Source organism: Podarcis gaigeae (assembly GCF_964106915.1).
Source record: "Podarcis gaigeae genome assembly, chromosome: 3".
Lineage (NCBI taxonomy): Eukaryota > Metazoa > Chordata > Lepidosauria > Squamata > Lacertidae > Podarcis > Podarcis gaigeae.
In genome coordinates, this window is record NC_139680.1 from 1,368,206 (window position 1) to 1,374,309 (window position 6,104).

The window sequence follows — 6,104 nt, forward strand, 5'->3', positions numbered from 1 at the left end:
TGTGGTTTTGAGATTTGGGGAAAACTATAAAAATAATTGCTTGGCATTTCCCTTGGTGGGACAATGCCCTAATTGGGCAGCCTCCGTTGCCAACTTCATCAGACCAAAGGCCCATCTCACAGGGACCAGTCAGAGGCCTCTGGGAAACCTGGGAACATTTGTAGGTGTGTGCCAACATTTGTGGGGTGCATCTGCATGTAGTGTGTGCATGTATTTCTGTCTGTTAGAGACTGTCAGGTAGCCATGCCCACTTTTGGGGCACAAACCACTGCTCACGTTTGACGCCTCACACCAAGAGATTGCAGCAGGGCAATACGGCTCTCTGGGTAAAAAAAGTTTAGCAACCTCTGCACAAAGGCATCTTTTCTTGTAGAGATAGAGGGAAGACCAAATAGCCATTACTCAATGGGGCAAAAGGGTGAGAGAGCATTCATCGCTTCCATATATCTGAAATACTTATTTATTTTTCATATTTATATAACATTATTCAGAATGGTTAAGCAGTTTGCATGAAATGTTTTTGAAAAATGTCCACATGCACTGGCAAAGTTCGCACCATTATTGCAAGACTATGTTTGGGAGACGATGAACGGCAGAACTACAGACTTCTTTAAAACTCAGAGACAGAAGCCTCATCTGTCACTTTCTGATTCATTTGTTGCTGTTGTTGTTTAGTCGTTTAGTCGTGTCCGACTCTTCGTGACCCCATGGACCAGAGCACGCCAGGCACTTCTGTCTTCCACTGCCTCCTGCAGTTTGGTCAGACTCATGTTTGTAGCTTCGAGAACACTGTCCAACCATCTCGTCCTCTGTCATCCCCTTCTCCTTGTGCCCTCCATCTTTCCCAACAACAGGGTCTTTTCCAGGGAGTCTTCTCTTCTCATGAGGTGGCCAAAGTACTGGAGCCTCAGCTTCACAATCTGTCCTTCCAGTGACCACTCAGGGCTGATTTCCTTCAGAATGGAGAGGTTTGATCTTCTTGCAGTTCATGGGACTCTCAAGAGTCTCCTCCAGCACAATAATTCAAAAGCATCAATTCTTCGGCGATCAGCCTTCTTTATGGTCCAGCTCTCACTTCCATACATCACTACTGGGAAAACCATAGCTTTAACTATACGGACCTTTGTTGGCAAGGTGATGTCTCTGCTAGACAGCATCTTAAAAAAGCAGAGACATCTGATTCATTAATATATGGTAATTGGTTTAGATGATGATAATAAACTTATTGTTTCTACCCTGCCCATCTGACTGGGTTGCCCCAGCCACTCTGGGCAGCTTCCAACATATATAAAAACATAATAAAACATTACCCACATATACGCATTAATGACGCTGTGGTATTAGCTGTAGGCAAGAAGCAACTTTGGGTGCAAATATTTCTTTAATAATACAGCCTCTCAGGAAACAAGAGCTAGAAAAATAGCAGATAGTTATTTTATGTAACAATTGATAGTTCAGCACTTACAAGCAAGTAATAGATAGCCAGCATAGTGTATTTATTTTATATAGTGTATATGGTATATTTATAATACACTCTTCACCATACTAGTCCCCAGTACACGTTGCAATACATAAAGTTCACAACATCACATAAAATTAACTAATACAATCAAAACTGCAATTCAACAGAGCATATTGGATAAGACTGAACACTGCATTCACACTATATCTTGAATGGCATTTATTTTATTGCATAACAGGGAGGCAACAGAGGGAAAGGGTGGTTTGAGAGATTTAGCCTTATTTCCCCTTTCATTTCCCCAGAGTTTATTCTGGGAACATGATGGTCAATGATGAACCAGTTTAAGGTCTTTGCTGGATACTTTACAGAAGGTTTAGGTTTGCAAGTCAGATGCTTTGACGCAGCACTCATCCAGAGTAAAAAGCTATGCACTTTTGTTGTTCTATTTCATGAAAGGAGAACACACTGGAGACCTGAAGAGCAAAGTTATTAAAGAAGTATGGAGATTTGCAGTCATTTTGCATGTAGGAGACGGTCACATTCTCAGCTCTTTCTGGTTGTTTTTCATGGTCCAGAAGGACCATGGCACAGAGACACACAGCAATTCCTTAAATATTGGATTAGATGGAGTAAATATCCTCTGTGAACTGCAAAGTTTGCACTGTGTTGACAGGGAGGTGTGATCATATTTCACGAAGCTGTTGCCATTGATTGATATCTGTTAGCAGTTGTCACTCTGGCATGGGACTCATTCTCCTTATAAGAGCAGCCATTTTCTCTCTGTGTTCTCTGTAAGATTTCAGTCAGAGTCAGTCTGCCTCAGTTGTGATCAGTATGTAATCTCAGTCAAACTGTTTGGAACCATGTTGTTTATGAAGAAGTTTATTTTAATTCAGTAAAGCTTTTATTCTTTAAAACTCTGCATTATTAATTTACGCTGCGCATCACACCCAATGAGCAGCAAACAGATTTATTTCTTTTGTCTGAAAAAACTAGTGAGTGACTTTTATCTCTGAGCTTTCTGGATAAGCCCTGTCCTTTGCTTCTGTGTCTGCTGGGCTCCAAAGTGTTTGTCTTCATCCCCAAAAGCCTGTGCCAGTCAGAGCTGGGAACTGAAGGCACAGGCTTATAATAATAATAATAATTTTTTATTTATACCCCGCCCTCCCCAGCCAAGGCCGGGCTCAGAGCAGCTTACAAACAATAATAAAAACAATAAGAATGATTACAACTTAAAAACAAAATTAAAATACAACATTAAAATATTGAAACATTAAAATATTAAAATGTAGCCTCATCGCAGGAAGAGAAGGAAAGGAAAAAAGAAAGAGAGGAAGGGAGGGAATCAAATTGGCTTCAAGCCAAAGGCCAGACGGAACAACTCTGTCTTACAGGCCCTGCGGAAAGAAATCAGATCCTGCAGGGCCCTGGTCTCATGAGGCAGAGCGTTCCACCAGGCCGGAGCCAGAGTTGAAAAGGCCCTGGCTCTGGTCGAAGCCAATCTAACTTCCTTAGGGCCTGGGACCTCTAGGGTGTTGCTATTTATGGACCTATGGGGCAGACCGGGAGAGGCGGTCTTGTAGGCACGAGGGTCCTAGGCCGTGAAGGGCTTTAAAGGTCAAAAGCAGCACCTTAAATCTGACCCTGTACTCCACCGGGAGCCAGTGCAGCTTGAAAAGCACTGGGTGAATATGCTCCCATGGCAGAGACCCCGTGAGGAGCCTCGCTGCAGCATTCTGTACCCGCTGGAGTTTCTGGGACAGCTTCAAGGGCAGCCCCACATAGAGCGAATTACAGTAGTCAAGCCTGGAGATGACCGTCTCATGGATCACTGTGGCCAGGTCGGGGCGGGAAAGGTAAGGGACCAACTGCTTGATGCGGCGAAGGTGGAAAAATGTCGCCTTGGCTGTTGCTGTAACCTGCGCCTCCATGGAAAGGGAGGCGTCAAGGATTACACCCAAACTCTTAACGGAAGGCAATGGCACTAATTGGGTCCCCGCAAGAGAAGGGAGTTGGTCCCTCATCCCCATGCCATCCCGACCTAGCCATAGGACCTCTGTCTTCAAAGGATTTAGTTTCAATCGGCTCCCACGAAACCATCCAGCCACAGCTTCCAAGCATCTGGTCAATGTGTTTGGGGCCGAGTCGGTGTGGCCATCCATCAGCAGATAGAGCTGAGTGTCATCAGCATATTGGTGACAGCCCAGCCCAAAGCTCCGGATAATCTGGGCAAGGGGGCGCATAAAGATGTTAAAAAGCATCGGGGAGAGAATTGCGCCCTGCGGCACTCCACACACCAAGGAGTGGCGCGACGACATTTCCCTCCCTAGTGCCACCCTCTGTCCCCGACCAGAGATAAAAGAGCACAACCAGTTATGGGCTAAGCCCTGTATCCCCACGTCTGCGAGGCGGTGGTCCAGAAGATCATGATCGACCATGTCAAAGGCTGCTGACAAATCTAAAAGGATCAGCAGTCCTGAGCCGCCTCGATCCAGTTGTCTACGGAGATCGTCTGTTAGGGCAACCAGAGCCGTCTCCGTCCCAAAACCAGGACGGAAACTGGACTGAAATGGATCTAATGCCGATGTTTCCTCCAGAAACCTACCAAGCTGTTCAGCAACCGCTCTCTCAATTACCTTACCCAGGTATGGAAGATTTGAAACTGGGCGGTAATTGGATAGGTCTAAGGGATCCAATGAAGTTTTTTTTAAGAGTGGACACACCACTGCTTCCTTCAGTTCCCCTGGGAATGTCCCCGTGTCAAGGGACAAATTGATAATTTCAACCAGGGGGGTCCGCACAACATCTGGACACTCCCTAATCAGCCAAGACGGGCACGGATCAAGGAGACAGGTGGTGGGCCTACCAACTTGGAGGAATCTATCCACATCAGTAGGGAGTATCCGATCGAAATGGTCCAACACTGGACCTGAAGTCAGTCGAGGGGCCTCCAGTTCAGTCACTGTATCTAAATTGGCAGGGAGGTCACGGCGGAGCAACAGGACTTTCTCCGCAAAAAAACTCGCGAATGCCTCACAGCTGTGGGTCGAATTTGTGCTTAAATTTGGTTGTCCTCCTAAGGACGTTATTGACCTAATTATTCTAAAAAGTTGTGTCGGGCGAGAGCTAGCGGATGCAATGGAAGCTGCAAAGTAAGATTTCTTAGCAGCTTTCATAGCCGACTCATAGGCTTTCATAAGTGTCCTATAAGATGTTCTTGAGGCTCCGTCACGAGTCCGTCGCCAAACTCGCTCTAGCCGTCTGAGATCCCGCTTCATTTTCCGGAGCTCCTCAGTAAACCAAGGGGCCCGGTTTCGACGGGGTCGCAGAGGGCGCTTAGGCGCGATCTCATCAATGGCTGCCAAGAGCCGGTTATTCCAGTCCTCAACAAGGTCATCTAATGAGTCGCTTGAGGAACAAGACCCAAGGTAGAAGGAATACTAGACATTCATGCGACTCATCCTGGTTCAAATCCCCTGAAGAAGTTCCTGCAATTAGACTAACCTGTCACAAAGGCTGTTGGCAGGCAAATGCCCCAAATGAACCGAGTACAGTGAGGCTGGTGGGACAGGATTCCAGGAGCTCAGCAGTAGGTGGCAGTAGAGGCGATGACAGGCAAAACCAAGTGATTCTGGTTTTCCTAGAATCCTCCTCCCTCTGCTGGCTGAGTTCCAGGACTGATAAACAAACAATTTTCCATGTAGATTTGCTTTCTGGAGTGAGATCTATGAATGCAGATTCCTTGTCTGCATTGCAGGGCATAGATATTTTGCAATGTGGAACCACTGTCCTGCCCACTTCCTCAGGCTACCGATAACAGCATATGATGAGCTCTGGATCACAGCCACTGACGTTTTCTTTCGCCTCGCGTGGCCAGGGGGCATGTGGTGCTGTTTCTTTATCCTTACTGAAGGAATTGACGAAAACTGCACACACAAGTGTTCTCTTGTATTAGGAAACCGGATAATGCTTAGCCAAAATAAGCGCAATACACAAGATTCCATTTGCTTTCCATTGAATAATGAACAGAGAGGTAAAGGGGCTTATTTGAGTAAATGTGTCTGTTTAATATTGTTCAGCATCTGCATAAATGCATCACATAAAGTTAATACTGTAAAAGCTGTCTTTTTTAAAAAAAATGGTCAGAGACTGTCATGGACCAGTTTGCTGCAGAGGAATGGTGGGGGGAACCAGCAGGAGGACCCCCAAGGCAAGAAGGCTCAGAGCCCAGGGTGTAGTGGTCAGAGGGGGAAGACTGGGAACAAGAGGTCTCAGGAGGGGTTAATGGGTCTTCATCAGCTGGAAGACTGGGAACGAGAAGTCAATAATAATAATAATAATAATAATAATAATAATAATAATAATAATAATAATAATTTATTTATACCCCGTCCATCTGGCTGGGTTTCCCCAGCCACTCTGGGCGGCTTCCAGCAGAATATAAAAATACAATGATTCATCAAATATTAAAAGCATCTCTAAACAGGGCTGCCTTCTAAAAGTCAGACAGTTGTTTATTTCCTTGACATCTATTGGGATGGTGTTCCAGTGCCCTCTGCCTGGTTCCCTGTACCTTCGGTTCTCACAATGAGGGAATCGCCAGAAGGCCCTCAGCACTGGATCTCAGCGTCCGGGCCGAACG